The sequence below is a fragment of the Delphinapterus leucas genome, chromosome 3 (genome assembly GCF_059928025.1).
Source record: "Delphinapterus leucas isolate spDelLeu-1000000601 "Yukka" chromosome 3, BTC_Dleu_Yukka2, whole genome shotgun sequence".
Lineage (NCBI taxonomy): Eukaryota > Metazoa > Chordata > Mammalia > Artiodactyla > Monodontidae > Delphinapterus > Delphinapterus leucas.
In genome coordinates this window covers 155,506,594-155,531,740 of record NC_143131.1, presented here as the reverse complement: position 1 = coordinate 155,531,740, position 25,147 = coordinate 155,506,594, and the positions used below count along the sequence as shown (strand labels likewise).

At 39.7% G+C, this 25,147-nt stretch overlaps 1 pseudogene; it reads right to left on the bottom strand.

Moving 5' to 3' along the window:
• Positions 1-7,260: 7,260 nt before the first annotated feature.
• Positions 7,261-25,147, bottom strand: part of LOC149749827 (UDP-N-acetylglucosamine--peptide N-acetylglucosaminyltransferase 110 kDa subunit pseudogene) — a 175,927-nt pseudogene continuing 158,040 nt past the window's right edge.

Genomic DNA, 25,147 nt, shown 5'->3' with positions numbered 1-25,147 from the left:
AGATATGGGTTGTAATAGTGGAGGATCAGGTACATAGGCCCAGTAAGTTGCTGCATTAACAGAGGGAACACATGAAATGGTTGCCAACAGAACCAAAAATAAAGTTACAGGTGTAACAGGATTATTCTGTTGTTTCACTGACTCTTGAGCTCGTGAAACCAGTTGTTTAATTTGTCCCCAAGTTGGAACATCACTCCTTTGAGTCGTCCTGGCAAGTGGTCTCCTCTTCTTCTTCTTTTTCTGAATCAACACTGTCAAATTTTCCGGAGAGGTGCAGAGCTTCTTCATCTTCTGAACTAGGTGAGCTGTGGCGAGCCATCTATTTGCTTGACTAAGCGCTCAGGAAGCCAGCAAGGTCCAGGCGCTGATCTGGGATAAGATACACACGTGACCACGTCCCCAAATCAACACAGGATCAGGACCACGCCAAGTGCTGGTTAACGGATCTTTCCAGAGGACCTCCGGAGATTAAGAGGCCAATCTTGGCTCAGCCACAAACCTTCCCCCTGCAGAGCAGCCAAATTTGTCAACAGTGAGAACATTTAAAATAAACAGAGCATGATTTATAAGGTTACGTGGTGTTGTTCTAGGCAATTCCCCCCTTTTTATTTTTTCAATAGTTAGCTTTAAAGATCTATTTGCACGTTCTATAATACCTTGTCCTTGAGGGTTATATGGAATGCCTGTAATACGGGTAATTTTGTAATGAATTACAAAATGTTGCAAAAGCAGCGGGCCCATTATCTGTTTGAATAATTTTGGGAAGGTTCATGAAAACAAAACAGTGTAATAAATGAGTGATAACATGTTTAGTAGCTCCTCCGGTCTGTGCTGTAGCACAGAGGAAATCAGAGTAAGTATCGATAGTGACATGAACAAACTGTCATTTCCCAAAAGACGGGATATGAGTAACATCCATTTGCCATAAATGTCTAGGTAATAATCCACGAGGATTAACAACATAATGTGGAACAGGAAGGTGAGGTAAGCATTGTGGGCATTGCTTAACAATTTGTCGGGCGGCTTCACGAGTAAGGGAAGATTGTGTGTGTAATGTAGCCGTCGACTGACGGTGTAGAGCGTGCAACGGCTGTGCTGCTTGTGAAGCAGTCTGATCATAACTTACCGTAATATGAGGGTGTCCAGGACATGGACCATGAGTATCAACAGTATGAAGATAATGAATGCAGTACATTAGCCATTCTTGACAGCATGACGAACGGAAAGGAGGAGTACAGTAAATTGGGACATGTCCTGCTTTAGGGAAAAGAGATTGAGGAGGAGGAGTAACTTCAACTCTATTCTTGGGAGGAAAATGTACAGGATAAAGATCACGTTTACATCGAGTTAAAACATCTGCAGTCGCATTAAGTTTAGTCAATGGACCAGGCAAGTTAGAATGAGCACGGATATACAGACCTGCAACAGGACCATCGTGGGAACGAATAAGCTGTTGAAGCAAACGAAAAGAGGATGATAATTCAGGGTTATTAGTATGTCCTATGGTCGCAGTCTCCAGAAGAAATCATAAGCTAATGAGATATTTACTATCAGAAAACAAATTAAAAGATATAGAAGGCAAATGTTTAAAAGCCATAATGACAGCATACAGTTCAACACGTTGAGCTGAAGTCAAGGAAGTTTCTTTAATGAGGTTTGCTCCGTCGTCAATGATTACAGTAGCCACTCCTGAAGAAGAACCGTCCGTAAAAACCAAAGGTACATGAGGAACAGGCTGTTGCCTAATTATAGAAGGAAAGATATGAGTTAAGTTTGCTGAATTGGATCAATTTATCAGCAGGGTCATGGCATTCCAAGGTACCTGAAAATCCTGCAAGAGCAAGACCCCATTCATTACTATGTTGAAAAAGGCAATTTTGTTGACTAACTGAATAAGGGATAATAATTTGAGAAGGTTCTATACTTATAGGTTGTAAGCATCTAGTTCTACCTTGCATTATTAAATTACTAATAAGTTCATAATAAGGGTTAATAACTTTAGAGGGTGTAGTTTTCATATGAATCTATTCAATAATTCCAACAGTTTGCCATAAGACGGCAGTAGGCACATGAGGAGTTGGACAAATTATGAAGAAAATTGGAAGGTGAGTATGAATCCTAGTTAATTGTGTAGAACTGATAGATCTATTGACTATCTGTAAAGCTTGAAATCCTTCTGGAGTCATAGAGCGTGAAGAAGAAGGATCTGAGTCACCTTTAAGAACATCAAAGAAAGGCTGTAATTGAGCAGTAGTAAGTTTTAAGGAAGGCCTTAGCCAATTAATATCTCCAAGTAATTTTTGAAAATCATTTAATGTTTTTAAATTATCAACTCGAATTTGCAGTTTTTGAGGCCTAATAGTAGTCTTATCAATGTATTTTCCCAAATATAAAAATGGAGATTGTCTTTGAATTTTTTTTGAGGCAATGACCAAGCCAAATGATTGCAAGGACTGTTGTAAAAACTGAAAAGCAGTCTCTAATAAAGAAATATTATCAGTGGCTAAAAGTATATCATCCATATAATGTATGAGATATAACGATGGAAACCTTTTTCTCACAGGAGTCAAGGCCTGAGCCACATATTTTTGGCATAATGTAGGACTATTTGCCATGCCCTGAGGCAATACTTCCCATTGAAATCTCCTCATGGCTTCCTTAAAATTTAAGGAAGGCAAGCTAAAAGCAAAATGTTTTCTATCTTCAGGAAACAAAGGAATAGTGAAAAAACAATCTTTTAAATCTATAACTAAAAGATGATAATTGTGTGGTATGGCTGTTGGAGAGGGTAGGCCTGGTTGAAGAGCTCCCATTATTAGCATAGTTTTATTAACAGCTCTTAGATCCTGTAATAACCTATATTTTCCAGATTTTTTCTTGATAATAAAAATAGGAGTATTCCAAGGACTACTGGAAATTTCTAAATGCCCTAATTGTTCCAGTACTAATTGTTCTGCAGCTTCTAATTTCTCCTTTGTGAGGGGCCACTGGTCCACCCATACAGGGTCATCAGTCAGCCAAGTAATTGGATCAGCAGTGAGTGGAGGAGAATCCAAGGCTCCTAAGAAAAACCCAGACCTAGTCTATCATTTTTTATTATCACATCAATAGGATAGACAGTTCCTTGTTGATTTGTTCCCAGCCCTTTTGTGGGAAGAAATCCTTGATCCAACATCATATTAGAGACTTGAAAGTTTGGACTATAAAGTAATACTCCCATTTCTTTTAATATATCTCGGCCCCAGAGGTTTAAAGGCAGCCCAGGCAAAACATAAGGCTGGAAGTATCCTGAATGGCCCTCACTATCTTGCCATAATAAAAACTGACTACTTTGCATAGGAGAAGAGCTTTGTCCTATTACGTGAAGTTCTGTAATAGTAGGACTAATGGGCCAATGTTTAGGCCAGTGTATCTGCATCATAACAGAGACATCAGCTCCAGTGTCTAACAAACCTGAAAAAACCTTTCCATTAATGGTTCATTTCATTTCTGGACGTTCTTTCCCTATCTTCTGAATCCAGTAGGCAGCATTAGACGATCCAAAAGCCTTTGTTTCTCTCTTTTGATGTTGTCAAATTTGTCCATGAGGTACAAAGGGCAAAAGTAGCAATTGTGCAATTTTATCACCAGGAGAAATAGTTATTATATTTTTAATAGTTTGTGCCATGACTTTTATTTCTCCTTCGTAGTCAGAATCTGTGACTCCTGGCATAATAGTTAAACCTTTCATGGTGACACTACTTCTTCCCAATAATAGTCCCATCAAACCCTTGGGTAAAGGTCCACAGATGCCCGTAGAGAGGGCCTGAGGACCCATTTCAGGAGTTAATACATATCGGGCGGAGGTACTGAGCTCCAGTCCTGCGCTTCCTGGTGTTGCTCTGGAGAGCGAGGATATTGTATGTTTTTGTTTTTGGTTAATGTCTGATTGATAATTTGAGGAGGATACACAGACATTGCCCTTATTATTTGTTGGGGCCGGGGAAGGCCCCGGGAGGAGTTCCCCGACAGTGGTGGCCCATCCTTGTGGGCCACTGAGCAACCATCTTGTGCCCAATGTTTTCCCCTGTTGCATTTAGGGCATAAACCAGGGATTTTCTGACCATCTGGAGGTTTTTGAGTAGGGAAGGAAGGACTAGGGTTAGAATTAAAAGATCTACATTCTCTAGCAAAATGACCTGCCTTTCCGCATTTAAAACAAGTCTTTGTTTTCTTTTGACTGTTTTTAAACCCCACTTTAGTTAATGCTGCAGCCACAGCAGCACCCTGTATGTAAGTAGGCCCAATGTCTGCACAAAGGCGAATATAATCCTCCAATGTTCCCCGTTTTCTCCAAGGTCGAATCGCAGCCTGACATGCATTATTAGCATTCTCAAAAGCAAGCTGCTTAACTACAATTGTACCAGTGAGTCCGTCCACAATGAGTCTCCCCACCGCCTGTGACAATCTATCTACAAAATCAGCATATGGTTCATCAGGTCCCTGTCTAATTGTTGAAAGATCCTCAGTTTTGTGTGTAGAAGGTCATTTCCTCCAGGCTTGTAATGCCAAATGATTTATTTGAGGATAAGCAACAAAGGGATAAGTTAATTGATCTTGTAAAGAAAGATATTGTCCTTCCCCAATCAGCATATGATAATCAACTGGAATATTATGGGCAGCATTCTTTTCTGCTTGTTCAGCAGCCCGTTCATAAAAATCAAACTTCCATATTAAATAATCTCCACCATTTAAACAAGCTCGTGCAATAGACTTCCAATCGGCGGGGGGGAAGAGCTTCTCCTGTCAACCATAGCAGTAGTAGAAGGAGCAGTGGGCCCATATTGAGCACAGGCAGATTTTCAATCTTTCAAAACTTTAAAAGGGAGAGACTGATGCTCCTTAGTAGCTTGTTGAGGATTATTAGAATCAGGTCTTTCTATGACGGGACAACGGAAAATAGGATCTTCTCCTCGTTTTATTGCTCCTCGTACAGCGCGCTGCAAGGGACTGAGCATTTTTACAGATGTAGATTTTTGAGGAAGACAGTCCTTATTAACCTGCAGCTTTTTCACTGACTTATCTATCATAGCCATTAGAAAATCATCCTCAGGATATTTCTCTCTTTTATGTTTAAAAGCCTCATCTGTTAAGTCCAAATGTTCCTTTTCATCTAAAATATTTAAATTAATTAGCTCTTTCGGTTTAGGAAGTGGCGACACAGTAGCTGATAATACAGTCTCTCCTTCTGTCAGAGGCTTATGTTTTTCTGACTTTACATTCAAATCAACACTATCATGAGAAGAATCTACACATATTTTTATCAGAGTCCACAAACTATATGTAACAACAGGAGTATGAGTAGGCCCTCGAGACTCATAATAATTTTTTAAATCTTCTCCAACTTTCTGCCAGATTTCTATGTCAACAGAGCTGCCATCAGGAAACCAGGGAGATACACCATGGATATGCTGTAAAAATTCAGTCAACTGTGAGGTAGAAACTTTATTACCCCGAGCTTTAAGCATCGAAAGTAAAACCTGAGCAAATAATTCACACTCCTTTGAGCCCTTCTGCCCCATCTTATTTTACTTCTGACTATTGCCTTATGCCTCTATTAGTTTCACTTTTACTGGTGGCCACACATATTTTGCATAAGGGTTCTCTTACCTGCACTTTCTTTTTCTTTTAATTGCCTTCACGCTTCAGGTCCCTGTTCGAGTGCCACTTGCCGCGGACCAGCCGGAGAAAGAGGATCTCACCGCCCAGGGTCAGAAGGGAAGGGGTAAGGAACTGAAGTAGCACCGACGGATGGGGTCAGAAGGACCAAGACAACTGATGGTTGCAAGGCAAATTTTATTATGCTACAGTTGCAGATTATATAGACTAGAAATCGGAAGGTGGCCAGATGGTGGTTTACATTATCTACAGACTGTCTCGGCTCAAGGTTAAATTCCCTGGGAGAAAACCCATAAAACCAGAAGCATCAAAAATAACCTGCATGTGCAGGGGGGAGACAGCTTTGTTTGTCTCATTTTACATTCTTTCTGATCTCTGGGCCCTGGTGATTTATCTCCCATGGAATGGAACAAGGAGGGGAACAAGTAGGGACAGTCCCTTCGAGCAGCGGCCGCATGCCTGGCATGTCCTTACCTGCTCTCAAGGCTGACTGCTTCCCAAACATATGTTGCCTTGTTTAAGCCTCAAGCCCTCGATCCTTTGTTGAAATACAATAATTTCATTCCTATGGTTTTCAGTACCAAAAACTCAGCCTCCAGGAGGGCTAAAGTCTAATTTGTACTCCAAACCAAGTAGCAGTGCAGTTCGCTACTACTGAGGCTGAATCCATAAAGACTTCAAGACCACGTCCAGAAGACAAGTTATTATATATAATACCCTAGAAGGTCTGAAACATAATTATCATATACATAGCTGGTCCTTCAGAGCTTTTTACCTATAACATGTTTTTTGATGAAAGTTATTTAATGTACTGGAGATAACTGTGACTTACTGATCAAATATTTGAATACTTATACTTACCTGGGATTTCATTTCTGCTGAAAGAAAAAGGAAGGACAGGACCCACTAAAAAAAAAAACAAACTTTAGCAATGAAAGTAAAAATCTTAACACACACTATCACTTTTGGAAGCAGCATAGAGGGGCAGTCAACGGTAAAACACTGGTGAAATAGGTCAAAACTCTAGGCCAAAAATCCATTATTATTATCATCAGTGACAGTACCACAACTGTGCCCTTCAGAATTAATAATCGCTCCTAAGAAACTTCATTTGGCATCAGAAGATGTGTTTAAGAGAAACACTCTGGGAGGTTTTGAATCAGACTTGGTTTTTTGTTCGCCAAGTTACAGGAGAATTTTTAAAGTGGGGGGAAGGGAAGAAGGAAACGGACCAGGAAAAGAATTTAAGCCATCATCTATAAACCAACAAAGCACTGATAGTTCCAAACATTATGTCACAAACTAAAATGACTGATGTAGGCTCAAGTGGTTTATAAAACCTATAAAAAGACTACAGCAGCAAAGTCCCCATTTATCTGTAGAGTTCAGAAACTAAAACAAGGAATATTTTAGCTTAAAACCTTATCTCAAGAGAATCATATACACTTCACATGAATAAAAATACCTGAAACCAAACATTTTTAAAAGCTCCAATACCCAAAATATAAAGAAAAATATTAATCCAGAAGACTCAATCAATCCATGATAATCACAAAATGGCTGGGCAATCTCTATCTCCCTTCCACACTAACTATCCATCCCATGGAAGACCAAGGGAGATCAGACCTTCCAGACTTACCTTCCAGACCTTCCAGACACCTGGCTGCTGCAAAATTCTATGGAGACTCCTTGTGGAACAGCAGTTTCCCATCTCTTGTGTCTCTCCCTATCATGACCATGATCATGCAGGAAGCAAGTCTGGCTGTGCTATTTCTTATCATTGTCTGTCACCCATCTGCAACATGGTATTGTACGGATAAGGAAAAAGTAGTTCCCTTTCCCCCAGAAGGTTGAGGCTCAGGTACAGGGTAATTCTCCTGTGCACACAGTCATTATTTAGGCCGACTCAGTGACTTCAACAGGCTTAATCATGTGATCAGGTTTGTTGCCAGCTGCGTAATGCTCCCACATCTGTAGATAGAGCCGCTCTAGGTCCATTGTGTATCGTTTGGTGTTGAACAGAGGGCTAGATGTTCTCTGCTTCCAGACTTTGCCACGAATTTTCTTCAGGTATTCTAGATCAGTTCCCAGTTTCACAGCTATGTCTTCATATTCTTGACTATTTTTAGCAATAAGCTCAAGACAGCCTAAACAAGTGAGCTGGGAAGCTGCAACTCGGGAAGCAAGAGTCTCTCCTGGCATAGTCACCATGGGTGTCCCTGACCAAAGGACATCCATCCCTGTGGTGTGTCCGTTACAGAGTGGAGTGTCCAAGCAGACATCAGCCAGCTGGCCTCGCCGAACATGTTCCTCTTTAGGAGCAACAGGTGAAAAAATGATACGGTTCTGGGGAAGGCCCATATTTTGTGCGTACTGTTGAATATTAGGTTCTCCTACTGCTGGAAAACGCAACAGCCACAGTACACTATTGGGAACACGCTTCAGAATATTTGCCCACATCTGCAAAGTAGATGGGTCAATTTTATATAACTGATTGAAGTTACAGTACACAATGGCATCTTCCGGTAACCCGTACTGAGAACGTGTGGTTACAATAATGGTACGGGGAACCTCCTCTCCAGTGGCAGCCTTAATGTTGATCTGGGTAGTTGCCAGTCCATTGCTAAGACTGAATCCATTAATTGTTATCTGAATTTGTCCTCTGTTAATCATTTCAATAACTGCCTCTGCAGTAGTATTCATAGGAATGACAGGCATATTAAGAGCTGTATTACTGCTGTCTGCGGTGTCTCCTCCATCAGGACATTTCATCTTGACAATTTGCACATCTGGGAGACTATCAAGAAATGCTTTGAGGTCGATGCCATTCAGCACAATCCGATTGTCATAAATGTGCCCATTGGACTTAAAATCGATGACTGCTTTCTTCTTCAGGTGGGGGAACATATTGGCATGATCACCAATAAAGAAAGTATGGGGCATATAAGCCAGTTTCTCAGAATACTGCTCAGCAACTTCAGCAGGTGAAGTTTCCTGATCAGTGATGATATAATCCATGAAAAGCACGCCACTGGTCCCAGGGTAGCCCAGCCACATTGCCTGAATAGGAGCTGGCCTGAGAGCAAAGAGTTCATTTCGAGCACCCCTGGTATAACCATTCATATTTACAAGGATGTGTATACCATCTTGATGGATGCGATCAGCTGCTTTCCCATTGCATGGAATCTGAGAAAGATCAATGAAATGATGGGCTTCTGCCATCACCTTCGCTCGGAAGTTTGTGCCATCATCTGGGCTCAGGGCATAACAGAAGACCTCAAATTTATCAGGATTGTGCGTGCCTGGAATAGACTGCATAAGATGAGAAGTAGGGTGATTCCCAAAGTCAGAACTCACGTATCCTACACGCAGTCGACCATCACTGAGCTTCAAGTCTTTTGGATGTTCGTACGGTGGTTTATGAAGGACACTGATCTCATCCAAGCAGAGGTTCCCATGGCTCTCAGCAATAGCCTTCCTGAAGCCATGAGAAAGAGGATACAGCATACTATGATGAGGCTGCACAGAAGGCAACCTATTCTTCTCCAGCTGGTCAGCCACAATGCTGACCAACTTCTTCATTCGCTCATCATAGTCTGTCCAATCACAGACAATCTGCAGGCAATGAGCCAAATCACAATAAGCGTCAGGAAAGTCAGGTTCAAGCTTCAGAGCAGTGCGATAAGAAGCAATTGCTTCTGGAATATTCCCTGAATACTTGTGAATGGAAGCCAGATTGCTGTGGGCATCCGCAAGTGCAGGGTTAATCTGAATGGCACGAGTATAACACTGCAAGGCTCCCTGAACATCCTGCATCTCCTTTAGAGTGTTTCCCATGTTACAGTAGGCGTCAGCAAAGGTAGGACTGATTCGAACAGCCTCCTTATAATGCATCAGAGCTTCCTGCAGTTTTCCCTGCTGCTCCAATACACTTGCTAAATTTGAATGGGCAACAGCAAACTCTGGGAAGACTTCTAATGCTTTACGATACAAGCGAACTGCCTCTTCAATGTTTCCCTGGTCTCCTTTGATATTGGCCAGGTTATTCAGAGAGTCTGCATGGGTGGGGCACAGCCGCAGAGCTGTATTATAACAATCTTCTGCTTCGGCAACACGGCCCTTCTCTTCCAGAGCGTTGGCTAGGTTGCAGTAAGCATCAGGGAAATGTGGTTGCAATTCAATAGCTCGCCTGTAGGTGTCTATTGCCAGATCCATCAGGCCTTGCTCATAGTATACACAAGCCAGGTTGGCACGTACCACTGCATGATTTGGGCTCAAGCTTAGGGCACAAAGGTAAGCTGCCACAGCTCTGTCAAAAATCCGTGCCTCTTTCAAGACATTTCCTAAATTGATATAAGCATCCAGAAAATTGGGGTCAAGGGTGACAGCCTTTTCAAAGTGATGAATTGCAAGCCAAATCTCCCCTTGTGCATTGAAAACACAGCCAAGATTACTCCAAGCTACTGCAAAGTTCGGTTGCGTCTCCACTGCTTTCAAATAACATGCCTTGGCTCCTTCCAAGCGACCCAGGGCTTTGAGCAGGTTCCCCAGGTCACTGCGAACACAGTACAAATCAGGATTGCACTGAAGAGCAGAGACGTAAGCTTGTACTGCCCCTTGCATGTCGCCTGCTGCTACCAAAGCGGCTGCCAGGTTAACATAACCGTCGATGAAATCTGGCTTGAGATGCAATGCATGCCGGTAATGCTCCATTGCTTCCTGCAACTGCCCTCTTTCCTTGTACACATTCCCCAAATTCGAATAGGCTTCTGCCAGAAGAGGGTTCTGTTTAATTGCCAGAGTACTAAAGTGGGCAGATCTGTCCAGCCTTCGACACTGGAAGTGTAGAGATGAAAGTAATAAAAGTACTCCAGTATTGTCAGGCTCTTGTCTCCACAGCTGCATGCAGCGTCTCTCAGCTGCCTCAAAATCTCCTGCCTGATATTCTCGATGTGCCAACTCAGCTAACCCTTGGAAGGAAAGCATACGTTTCGTTGGTTCTGTGCTGTCGGCCACGTTGCCCACAGAAGACGCCATCTGGAGCTTCTGGAGAGAGTGAGAAAAGGGGGTAATTGAGTCCCGCTGCCGCCACTACTGGCAAGAATGTTTCCAGAGGTAGCAAATACGAGGGCAGCAGCCGTACCACTGCTTTGGCAGGCTTAAGCGGCGGCAACAGTTACAGGCACCGAACCTTAGGAACTCTGGTTGGCCATCTACCTCTCACGCTCTTGAAATCTTAATTCTTAACCCTGCCCTCTTCCACCATTTTTCTCCTCATCAGGGAATAAAAATTACCTATACACTTGCCTTAGAAGAAATCAAAAGTCAGTAGTCCAAACACTTTTTAAATTTTTGTTTTCTGTCCAGTTGGAAAGGAAATACATGATTGACTTTACTTCATCATTCATGTAGTCAATGTGGAAAACATTAGGGCCGTGTATTTCAATACAGTAAGATCAGAAAATTTTAAATTGGCCTTCCCAAACCACTAATAAGTAACCAACGTTGTATATAATGCTCAAATCTTAGAGACTGAGTTTGATATTTTAAAAGTTCTGAAAGGATTAGCTAATTTCTCCTCATCATATTTCTCATGCCTCAAACCCGAGTATTACTTTTTTAAAAATAAATCTATTTATCTTTATTTATTTTTATTTTGGCTGCGTTGGGTCTTCAATGCTGCGTGCAGACTTTCTCTAGTTGCGGCGAGCGGGGGCTACTCTTTGTTGCGGTGCCCGGGCTTCTCATCACAGCAGCTTCTATTGTTGTTCCACAACTCTATGGGTTCCTTTTTAGGTCCTATGAAGAACCCTAGGAATTAGTTCATGGAATTATAAGTTTTTGCAAACTTGTCAAAAGTGAGATATTTTAACTTCCATCAGGTAAGACCAGCGTCTCTTTCTTTGCCAATTTTCCTTCTATCATATTCCGCTATGTTGGATCATATTGGAATGGCCACAGGCTTTTTAGAAATCTGGCTAAGGAGATTTTCTTTTTTCTGTGGTACGCGGGCCTCTCACTGTTGTGGCCTCTCCCGTTGTGGAGCACAGGCTCTGGACGCACAGGCTCAGCGGCCATGGCTCACGGGCCTAGCCGCTCCGCGGCATGTGGGATCTTCCCGGACCGGGACACGAACCCGTGTCCCCTGCGTCGGCAGGTGGACTCTCAACCGCTGCGCCACCAGGGAAGCCCTAAGGAGATGTTTTAAGTGAGGCTATTATGTGATTTTCAGACACCGCCGTATGTAATTGACTATATACTATCCCATTACAGGAATAACTTCCAGTACTCATACTGACTACTCTACTGACTTAACCTAGCACAAGACACAGAAGCATAAGGACAAAAACCACCTTACAATATAGCCATGTCTTGCACTTCACAGCTCTCAAAGCATGTGCGTTTGAAGAAGAAAAAAACAACTGAAAAGTACAAAACCAGAAGCTATTCTGTGGAAAATTATTTCAATCATCAGGCATGTGAAAGATAAGTCAAAGATTCAGCTCTCATCAATGTTTAGTCAAAACGGAAATTTTCTTCTGTCAGGAATATACTCCAGGGGCTTCCCCGATGGCGCAGTGGTTAAGAAGCCACCTGCCAATGCAGGGGACAAGGGTTCGAGCCCTGGTCCGGGAAGATCCCACATGCCACGGAGCAACTAAGCCGGTGTGCCACAACTACGGAACCTGCGCTCTAGAGCCCGTGAGCCACGACTATTGAGCCTGCGAGCCACAACTACTGAAGCCTCCGTGCCTAGCACCCGTGCTCTGCAACAAGAGAAGCCACCGCAGTGAGAAGCCTGTGCACCGCAACGAAGAGTGGCCCCCAGTCCCTGCAAGTAGAGAAAGCCTGCGCACAGCAACGAAGACCCAACACAGCCAAAAATAAATAAATAAATGAATATACTCCATCAACAATGTGTGTAATGGAATGGTGTATTTTATCAGAATCCCTGTAATGCACAGACCTATAGCAGTACTGAAATCAGTAATGCATTTATAATAGTAAATACTTATGAGGAAGTAATCCATAGAGGTTTTCTCAAAGTTAACAATGAAAATTAATGTGACATTATCAATAATAAATTGTGAAGCTGAAATAAACTTTTCTAAACTATTCATAACTAGAAGCAAATTCTAATCAACCATGTTACAAGAAACCTATGTCTAAAAACTGCAAAGTTTATTTCTTAAAATTTTATTTCGAAAATACATAAACTGTCGTATGAGGAGGCAGTTAAAGAATATATAGCTAAAAGAGTGGGGGAAAAGTTTTATAGAGACACATCTGGCAGTAGTTAATTTTTAAATGTCATTTTTCTAGATTTTGTGACACCTATAGTATTGATATTTGAAAGCATTTAAAAAATTGTAATTTGAAGATTTGCTACTTCCAGGTAGAATAAAATATTTTGAAGCAAAACAACGTTTCCACTGAGAAAAACAAAAAAAGCCAAATGAAATAGCCAGCATTCAATCAAAAAGTTCTAGACAAACCAAGAGATAGAATCATATGGCTAAAATTCTAAGAAAAGAACAGATAATACAAAAATATTTATATAAGATATTGTGTACCTTTATCAGGAAAAGTCTTTATCAAGAAAAGACTTCAAAATCATCAGAATTAATATTATATTTTATTTATTTGTATGTTATATTTACATATAGATATTTATATATTTATATAAAGAACTTAAAGATAAAGCCCTAGTTAAGGCAGTGACAATAGCAGTAGCAGTGGGAGTGAAAAGAAATGGTTATATTCAAGCATATTTTGTCAGGAAAAGTCCAAGATCAAATGTCTGACTGCATACATGGGATGGATAGACGGAGTGGGAAAAATCAAAGTTAACTATAGAGGTTCTAGTGAAGATGGGGTTGCCGTCGCCCAACCCAAGGGGCTGCGATCATCCCCAAAGTCTAGGAGACTCAAAGGGAAGGTCATGGTCAGAGGCAAAGTTAATTGGTGGGAAAATAAGACTCCCAGTCTCTCCATCTCCTTATACCAGTTTTTTTTTTAAACATCTTCATTGGAGTATAATTGCTTTACAATGGTGTGTTAGTTTCTGCTTTATAACAAAGTAAATCAGTTATACATATGTCCCCATATCTCCTCCCTCTTGCATCTCCCTCCCTCCCACCCTCCCTATCCCACCCCTCTAGGTGGTCACAAAGCACCGAGAGCATCTCCCTGTGCTATGCGGCTGCTTCCCACTAGCTATCTCTTCCTTATACCAGTTTTGTTTTTCTGCTCATATACGTAGCAGCATTTCATTCAAGGGGAAAGTCATTGATCTGACTGGTCAAATTAAACAACATAGTTCAAGGCACATTTACAGTGGTTAGTTCCTCCACAATTTAGAAAGTCACATTCACAATTTCCCTCTTCCTATGCCGCGGAACACATTGGCCATTCCTCCAAAGTTTCCACTCCACAGAGTGGACCAGAGATGACGTTAGCCCAGAACTGAGAGCTTGGCATGAGATGGTGTCAGCCCCACGTAGAGCTCTGGCATAAGTTATAACCCAACCCAGGTCTACAGAGAGCTCTGCATGGAATCCTGGGAGTAAACTCAGCCATAATAATGTGATTCTGTTTTTCATTTGCTTTTCTTCCTTGCTTCACTTTCCCTGGCCACTCTGACAAACAAACTTTCAGGCATTCCTGGGCCACTCACTAACTTTATTCCATTTAATGTCATCCAGATTCCCAAGAAAATTACTAACTATAAGGAGGGAAATTTGGAACATGGTGAGTTTTAGATGCCTGAAATATACAGGTCATTGAATCCAGTTAAGTAGCAAATTATCTGGATCTCAAACATGCCAGTAGAATAGCAGACTAAGCTCAATTTAATGTACTCTTACTGGAGACACATGTAAATTCTGGGTCAATTTTGAACAAGTTAAAAGCACCTAGCTGAGACTAAAAGAAAGAAAGGAACACCTGCATGTTTCAGAAAGTAACAGAGAAATTAAATCCAGAGAAAGAAGAGCGGACTGATGTCTGTGGGTTCCGTTCCTTAGTATAGGCCTTATGTAAATAGGGGCTGGAGCTAGAAATCTAACATTACCTTGAGGCCAGGAATTTAGACTCAGGATGGAACAATACTGAGAAGTTGGTACAGATATCCTACAGAAATTTCATGAGGAACTGCTTAGTCCATTAAGAGGGCCAAGGGCGGTGGTGAGGAAGATTGATATCTCTTGAAAACCTTCAGCTACAGAAAACATCAACACCTCTGAAAAGTAGGCCTGTCCTTCCCAGCGTTGTGATGGCCAGGTTGTCACTAACCTGTAAGGCCCTGTATGAATCAGAAACTGCAAGGAGAGTAATTCAAAGAAAAACAGATGCAGGATGGGTGTGGCAATAAATCCTAGGACCCTATCAGAAACAAAATTAAAACCACTCTAAAGGGAAATTTTAACAAACCAGAGCAGAGAGTATCCTAACCAGAACAGAATAATAATTCTGAGGAAGTTACTTTAGTTATTTAAGTAATATTCAATGCATTTCCATGGCCAGGCCCTTTTGAAGAATTCTAAAACATATACGAACAATTCGTTTACATCTTATATATCCGACCATCCAGAGCAAAATTCACTTAAGTACTGTACTGGTGGAAATTGGGCAGCACTATGGAGACAATAAAAAGGTGTTTACCATCAAAAAACATCAAGGTAAGAAAGAGAATGTCTAATTTTTAATTATCCTGTGGTTTATTGAAATCTTTTGGAAACCCAAAATAGAGAAAACCTAGGAGGCAATGAAGACTTAAATCTTTAGAGATTTATCAACTCATCTATAAAAGCTTTATTAATCTCTTCTTTTAATATCATTCCTGAGAGGTATAAATGTGTCCAGTGATAGGGTTGAAGAAGCCTGAGAGAATTTCAATTGTTTACTATTCTTGGTCAGCTATTAAGACCTTTCAGGAGCATCTTGATTTTCATGGCATCATCCAACAAAAAGCAGGATATCTTACAGAAAGTCCTGGTCCACTTTTTGGCTTGCTTTTGTGTTTATGTTTTTGGTTTTCTCACATTGGGCGGTACATTAGGCTACCTATTGCACACTCCCTCATTCATGCATGCATTCATTCATTCAAACAATATTTACTGAGTTGAGATATTTAATTAACACCCAATAAATGATGTTTAGATGAATGAATGCGCTTTTTATCAAAGTAAGTGTAAGTACTGAGAAAAATTACAGAATGTACGATCCCAGCCCCACAAAAGCGTATAATTGTGTTGAGGATATAACACATGCTGGTGAAATAACTAATATATCATATTGGACAGCTTCTAAGTTCAAAAATGAGTTTTTATAAATAATCAGAGCCTAAGGAGGACAAAGAAGGGACAGTTCATTATGGGTTGAATCTATCAATAAATGTACATTTCAGATGAGATTTGAGATTGACCTTAAAGAAAGAAGAGGACTTAGATATATGAACAGAGAACAAAAAAGGCATGGTGATAGCATGTGCATAGATAGTGTGGCCAATATTTACGTTCTTCATTAAAGACAGTCAGAGATAACCCAAATGTAACTGTTTCCATGGGTCCATTCTCAGTATCCAAACAAAACGGCAAATCCTATCTTAGTAAAACTAATGAAAAACACAGTCTTTAACAAAGACATTGTGAAGGAAAGGGGGAGAGAAAGGCTTGCATCCCACACCACACAACAAAACTTATTTAATTATTTGTTTCATTTTCTCCCTCTGAAAATTTCCTCTCCCTCTCTCTGTACGTCTCTCTTCTCCCACATCTGGCCACACTCTACCAGCCACCTTTCCAGATCTTTCCACAACTCTCCATCCTAGTTTCATTATGCCACAAGTTGAACATCTCACAGGTCTCCAGGATGCATCCTCATCACTTATTCCACAAAGACAAACAAAGGACACTTCTCAGGATCACGTTTCTTGGAAGGAAGAGGTCACGAGGAGTGATTATAAATAATATAAGGTGGAGAGCAGTGACTTAAAATACCATTTTTTCCTCTTAGAATGTGAATGCAGGGAACTTTGGGAAACTAGAACATCTAGAAAGGATTCATTGATAATTATTTATTTTCAATGAATAAAATAAAATGTAATAATACGGCTAAACTCTGACAGTTTAACCTTTTCAAAAGTTGCTTTCACACACCTTCACTATTGGGATGTTTGATAAACACATCTTTCTTCTTTCTTTGCAGATACTGGCACCAAACTTTCAAACAATAAGAACCTTCCCGTAAGTCCCTTGCCAGGCAAGATTAAGGTATAACAATCCAAACAGATTTTTGAAGAAGATAACTGGTTGAAAGCACAGGAAAAGAGCTGGGTTTCTCTTTTTTCAACAGTCACATAATGAGTAATGTGGCAACTGGTTTACAAAGTCTCTCTCCATGAGGGGCTAAGGTTAAGATTAGAACTTCTGAGGCCAGAAGAGCAAAATAACTACAACAACCCACATATTTTCAAGAGCCGCCCTTTGGATGTGAGGGATTGATTTTTCCCAGGCTTTTTTCAGCAACCCAACTGGTGTCTTTAGTAAATGACATAAGAGAATACAGTGTGGCCAAGAAGGCTTAGATTGCCTTAGCCCCAAGTCAGATATTCTCAAGTGACTGTCCACTCAAATTAAAAAGAGAGATTTACAAGAGGAAACTGGATACAACTGAGTGTACTTTTATTTCAACCCTTTACCTGAATGTTTTGTTTTGTTTTCAGTTCTCCACTGAAGTTGCCTACATTAATATATTTTTAAGAGCATTTCCTTAAGTTGAAGTATTCATTCAGTATATTCATTTACTATAATTGAGAAAAGCCAAATGACTTAGGCAAATTCATTTCTATATTGCCACAGCAGTGTATTGTGAACTAAATGACACCTGGCAGTTCTTTCCTCAGATACTAACTCAATTAGAAGGCAGAACAAGGATACCTACCCATTCAGGGAAGGAAAGGTCACTTAGCCTCTGTAGCTGTCTTAGGTCTCTTATCATCACAGTAACAAACTGAAGACTAAAAACCATACGATCACCTCAATAGATGCAGAAAAAGCTTTTGAAAAAATTCAATATCCATTCATGGTAAAAACTCTCCAGAAAGTGGGCATAGAGGGAACATACCTCAACATAATAAAGGCCATATATGACAAGCCCATAGCTAACATACTCAATGGTGAAAAGCTGAAAGCATTTCCCCTAAGATCAGGAACAAGACAAGGATGCCCACTCTCACTTTTATTGAACAGAGTTTTGGAAGTCCTAGCCACAGCAATCAGACAAGAACAAATAAATAAAAGGACTCCAAAATGGAAAGGAAAAAGTAAAACGGTCACTGTTTGCAGATGGCATGATACATAGAAAATCTGAAAGACACCATCAAAAACCTATTCGAGCTCAAACATGAACTTGGCAAATTTGCAGGATACAATAGATTTCTATATATAAATTTTGTATTTCTATACACTCACAGTGAACTATCAGAAAGAGAAATTAAGGAAACAATCCCATTTACAATCGCACAAAAATGAATAAAATACATAAGAATAAACCTGCCTAAGGAGGTAAAAGACCTGTACCCAGGAAACTATATGACACTCATAAAAGAAATGAAAGATGACACAAACAGCTGGAAAGATATACCATGGTCACGGATTGGAAGAATTAATATTGTTAAAATGACCATCATACCCAAGGAAATCTACGGATTCAATGCAGTCTGTATCAACATATCAAGGGCATTTTCCACAGACCTAGAACAAATAATTTTCAAGTTTGTATGGAAACACAAAAGATGCTGAATAGCTAAAACAGTCTTGAGAAAGAAGAACACAACTGGAGGAATCATGCTCCCTGGCTTCAGACTGTGCTACAAACCTACAGTAATCAAAACAGTATGGCACCGGCACAAAAACATCCATCACTGGAACAGAATAGAGAGCCCAGAAAGAAACCCATGCACTTATGGTCAATGAATCTATGACAAAGGAGGCAAGAATATGCAATGGAGAAAAGTCTGGGCTTCCTTAGGGATGGTTTCATCAATTAATTTGTTTTCTTAAATGGACCATACTTTTCCATGTCTTTGTATACCTTGTGAGTTTTTTGGTTGAACATTTGGCTTTCAAATATTATAATGTGGTGTCTATGGAAATCAGATTCTCCCACTTTCCCAGGGTTTTCTGGGCTTTTGATTGTTGAAGGCTGTAGTAGTCTGTTTGTTTAGGGACCTTTCCAAACTAGCTTTGCAATGACTGTAATGACTTTGACTTTCCAAAATAGCTTTGCAATGACTCCTTATCGTATGTAGGCACTGAAGTCTCTGTCCCTTTAGTTCATGTTTAGCTAATGTTTTGACAGAGATGTCCTTGAATTCCTGCACCTAAGACAAACAAAAACAAATATACACAAGCACATCCACATGCACACTCAAAACCACACACCTCTCCCCATTGTGCAGATTGCTGGATCACTCCTTCAACATTTAGCTGACCTGCACTGAGTTCAGGGCTCAGCCCATGGTGAAAGCTTAGAGACTCCTCTGGTGTTTTCAGAACACGCATCTTATCTTGAGTATGCATGCGGCTTTCCTAATTTCTCTGGACACATGTGTACTTTTTGTATGTTCTAAGTTCCCAAAGAATCTCCCCCAACTTTTGCTCCTGCATCTTATGTGGTCTATTGTATTTCAATGCACAGTCTTCTGCCCCAGCCATCTGTGCTTTGTTAGTTCACCTTGCACTTTTTTTCAGCAATGACCGCTGCTTTTCCAGACTGTGTTCCAGGTTAGCTAAGACAGAGATAAGCATCTTGTGTCAGTCCTTCAGGTAGCTCCCAGACAGGTTACAACAGATACACATAATAATCTGAGAGTACGGTCTCTTCTGCTCCCTCCTGAAGCAGGATTGAGGGTCCCATACTACGAATGGTCTGCCGCTACTTTAAGACTATCACTGCATTAAGACTCCACCACTTTAAGACCATCTCTACACTAACAGTGGATGGGGCAAGGGCAAGTAAAAATGCCACAAAGCTTTCCTGCCATTTTCCAATTGCCTCTTCCCTGGTTCAGTATGTGTGTGGTTGCTGTAAATCTTTGGCTGATTTCAGGACTAAGAGAAACTCAAGGAACCCCACAACAAGAAACAGTATAATCAAACTCTCAGATGCCAAAAGACAGAGAAAGAATCTTTTCTCCCAAAGGAGAAAGAAAAAACAAATTTGTTACAAAGCAGGGATCCTCAAAAAGATTCATAGCTAATTTTCTATCTGAAACCACGGAAGCAAGAGGCCAGACATATTTAAAGTGCTGAAAGAAAGAAACTGTCCACCAAGAATTCTATATTTGGCCAAAATGGTTTCAAAACTTAGGGAGAAATTAACACATTCCCAGATGAACAAAGGCTGAGGGCGTTTGTTTTACAACTTCCTAACACTGCCCTATGACAAATGCTAAATTGAACCTTCAGGTTGAAATGAAAGGACACTAGACAGCAACTCGAAGCTGTATAAAGAAATAGAAGTCTCCAGTAAAGATAAATACATGGGCAGATACTAAAGCCAGTATTGCGCTACTGGCTTGTAACCCTACTTTTTATTTCTTACATGATTGAAAAAACAAATGCATAAAATAATTATAAGTCCATGTTATTGGGCTCACAAAGTATAAAGGTGTAATTTGTGACAACAATAATGTAAAGAGGAGGAATGGAACTGTAGAGGAACAGAGTTTCTGTGTGCTATTGAAGTTGGTTTCAATTCAAATGATATTGGTTGAACTTTAGAAGGGTAAATGTAATCTTCTTGATAACCACAAAGAAAATATCAATAGACTATATGCAAAAAGAAATGAAAAAGGGATCAAGAGTTCACTACAAGAAAATCGGCAAACCACAGAAGAAGTCAGTAATGGAGTAAATAAGCGGCAAAAAATGCATAAGACATACAGAAAACAACCAGGAAACAGAATTAAGTTCTTCCTCATCAGTAATTTCTGAAAAAGTAAGTGGATTAAGCTCTCCAATAAACATGTACATATTGGCCAATGGACTTTAAAAACAACCATAATCCAAGTATATGCTGTCCGCAAAAAACTCACTTGATTACAAGAGACACAAGTTGGTTGAAAGTTAAAGCATAGAATAAAATATCCCATGCAAATAGTAACAAAAAGAAAGAAAGAGAGAGAGAGAAAAAGAAAGGAAGGAAGGAAGGAAGGAAGGAAGGAAGGAAGGAAGGAAGGAAGGAAGATAGATCTGGGATGGCTACGTTAATATCACACAAAATAAACTTTAAATCAAAAACTATCACAAGAGGAAAAGGAGGCCACTATATGTTGATAACAAGTTCAATCTATCAAGAAGATATAACAACTATAAACATATATGTACCAAACATCCTCCAAATATGTGAAGCAGACATTGACAGAATTGAAGGAAGAAATAGATAGTTCTAAAATAATAGTTGGAGATCAATACCTTGCTTTCAATAATGGATAACACATCTAGACAGAAGATCAGTAGAGAGGTAGGGGGACTGAATAACACATTTAATCAACTAAACCTAACAGCCATATATAGATCACTCCACTCAACAACAGCAGAATACACATTTTTATCAAGTACACATGGAACATTCTCCAGGAAAGACCATATGTTACGCCACAATACAAGTACCAATACATTTTTAAGAAACTGAAATCATACAAAGTATCTTCTTTAATCACAGTGAAAGGAAGGTAGAAATCAATAACAGAACCATTGGTAGCCATTTCCCATCATGCCTGCCACACATGATATAAAGCAATGAAGGGAAAAACATAATTGACCATTTAGAAAAGTGGGAAAGAGGACATATCATTGACACAGAGTGTGTGCTGTTTCCCGTCGTCAGGGATAGAAATAAATTAGCATCAATTATTCATTAGTGTGTTAATTTCTTGGTCAATCATTGGGCAGCCAGTGTTTCTGCCTGATGGGAAGATTTCCTATACTCAGTGTTGAGTGCAGACAACCTTGAAAGGGACATTTAAAAGGATTATACTGTGATGGGCTTAGCAGTACCCTTCCTCCTATGCCAGTATTTAGGCTGGGGTATTTCCATGCAGTGTGTACAATCGTAGGCCCCAGGTCACCAGAATTTAGTTGGATTCGTTTTGTTAATACATTCCTTCAGTACTTTGTCTTTTATTTGACTGTTGCACTTACTTCATTCTTTATTATCACTGCGAAACAACTTTGTTTCCTGTTCAGATGCCAAAAAGTGGGTATCAATACCTCCTGAGTTTTACACATCACAGATCTGTTTTACATATCAGAGACAGAGACAGCAACTATTTCCAATGACTTTGAGACATACTTTGAACATGTGATTAACATGTTGAGTGTTGAAATGTGTGTCGAGCTCATTATACTTGCTCTAAAAGGTTTCAAACTGCAAAGATTTAAAAATCTTTATGTTTGAATAGTTTTCCTGTGCTGTCCCTTTGTGTCAGACTGTTAATGTGCAGTCTGGCACCTTCAAATAACGTGGCTTTGTAACCAATTATTTACATGTTGTTTTATTCACAATCTTTTTTTTAAAAATAAATTTATTTATTATTTATTTTTGGCTGTGTTAGGTCTTTGTTGCTGCACATGGGCTTTCTCCAGTTGGGGCGAGTGGGGGCTACTCTACATTGTGGTATGCGGGCTCCTCATTGCTGTGGCTTCTCTCGTTGCAGAGCACGGGCTCTAGGCGCTGGGGTTTCAGTAGTTGTGGCACGCGGGCTTCAGTAGTTGTGGCTCATTGGCCCTAGAGCACAGGCTCAGTAGTTGTGGCGCACGGGCTTAGTTGCTCCGCGGCATGTGGGATCCTCCCAGACCAGGGCTCGAACCCATGTCCCCTGAACTGGCAGGCGGATTCCCAACCACTGTGCCACCAGGGAAGTCCCCACACAGAGAATCTTAAGGTCAAAACATACAACTCGATTAACTACACGTCCTCCCGTTCACATTTCCCTCATCTTTTCTTCATCTTCTGTCTATGTTTCCTTGGCCCTGTTTATATTAAGTGCTTTTGCCATTGTATTTGATTGTCTGTATTCCGCTGAGATACCACAATGCTTTATGAGACACGGTAGGATATAAATGCATTTAAGTTTTATATATATATATATATATATATATATATATATATATATATATATATATATATATATAGTTTGCTTGAGTGCAGTGTTTTTTGTTTTCTGTACTGAATTCATTAGCATGGGTTGGTATAAAATTTAGCATAGGTCAATATGTAATTTGTAAACTAATAAGGTCTTAAAAGTGAGGAATTAAGTCTTTTAAATATAATTATTTATTGTAAAGAGCAGAATAGCATACATAAACAGGTACCTAAGGAAAACTTGTATTCTAATATGGAACTCTCATGAACACCATTTTTTTTTTCTTCTAATGGTATGATAGTAGGCCATTTGATTATTTCTATTTTTATGGCTTTACCTTTAGAACAATGAAATATTCGTAAATTTTAAAAAGTATTTTTCTTTATTTGATGCGGGTGGGATACTGGAGAAATGAAAGGTCAAACACCTATTGAGGAATCCATACTTGTCTATATATTGTGTACTTTTATTTCAAGAACTGATTTAAAATTCCTAAAAGGATGCTATAATAAGTTATTATGCCATTTTACAGACTGAATTAAGTGAATTTCAGGGAGGTATGAAACTTGCCTAAGGCTATCCAGCTGCCAAGTGGTAGAAGTGAGAATTAAATCCACGTATACCTATCGCCAAAGTTTCTGCTCATCTCTTTACATCATCCACTTTTAATAGCCAATGCTTTCCTGCTTACAAATATGACTGAGGTTTCCAGACAGTCAACAGTCCTTTTTAATCAGATAGAAAAATTACTGTTGATTCTCTAAAGACATATTCCTTTTCCATTAAGTGACTTTAGTTGTTCAAATAATACTTCCAGACAGCAGTAATCATACAGTTGGAGACTAAGAACAGAACTCAGGGATGTGTCTAGCAGTCAGTAAAGACCAACTGGGCTCACTGATGATATTTACGGTCATTTCCTCTAGACTAACATAATCTTATTAATAAGACCCTAATAATTCACAGTACTGCCCTTGCCTGATTGTTTGTTCTTCTCCCTCTATCACTCTCTCTTTCCCCATATTATTATTTTTGGCAATTTTTGGTGAATTAAATTCACGGATTAGTATTCAGGAGTACTCGTCACAAAAGCAGAGAATCTTAGCTCACACCAAAGGAAAAAAAGAGAGAAAAAGTATAAATTATATGAATACACACACATACACACATGTGCCAACTATATGTTGCACTTCTCCAAAATCTATTCAGTATCTGTACATTTACTGTATATTAGCAGTAAGACCAGAAATGAGCGTAACGCTCTGTTTACAAGGCACAGAAAACAGACCCAAATATGGAAATTACTAGCAATGAGAATGGGGAAGAAAGACTACAACAAGGAATGTAGATGATATTTTTGTTTCCTAGCTATGATGCCAAATATTGAACTTTCAACTTGAGACAAGGAGGCCACAAAAAGTTGTATTAGTTTCCTAGAGCTGCCATGACAAAGTACCAGGGACTGAGGAGGTTAAACAACAGAAATTTACTCACTCACAGGTCTAGAGGCTAGAAATCTGAGATAAGGTGTCAGCAGGATTGATTTCTTCTCAAGTATCTCTTCTTGGTTTGTACATGCCATGTTTTCCTTTTGTCTTCACATGGTCTTCTCTCTGTGCATGTCTGTGTCCTAATATTTTCTTTTTATAAGGACACCAGTCATATTGGATTAGAGCCCACCCATTTGACCTCATTTGACCTCAATTACCTATGTAAGGGCCTTATCTCCAAATACAGTCATATTACGAGGTGTTGGGGGTTAAGACTTCCACATATTAACTTGAGCAGGACACAATTCAGCTGATAATAGAAGATAAGAGTAATTTAAGCAAGTAAGTAACTGTTGTTTACAGTGAGTTGCTTAAGGATATGAATTTACTCAAGAAAAACAAGAAGAAATTATGTAACACTGTATGTTATACAAAGATATTAAATTAATCATCATAACATCCTGTGAGATGGGCATTAAATTAGACTAAGCAAGATTAAGCAACTTATCCAGAATTGTAGAGTTGGTACTTTCCAGAATTTAAACCAGGTATTTTCCCAGTTCCATTCTACATTATATATTCATTTCATTATTTGAAATGAATTTTGAGTCTTCATTTTGCTTAGTTTCTGAAGTTACATGGGGATAGAATGGAGTTGGATATTTTCAGTGACATTCACACATGGGGAAGGAAATTGAGTCCAGAAGCTTCAGCAATGTTTCCATGGAGAGCACTAACAACAGAACCAGAAACACCGTTATCCTTTTGGTTCAGTGATCTTTCCTGAAGCACTACAAGAATCAATTTTAAGAAGCCCAGTGTTTTCCAAACTTTCACCAATGGGCTC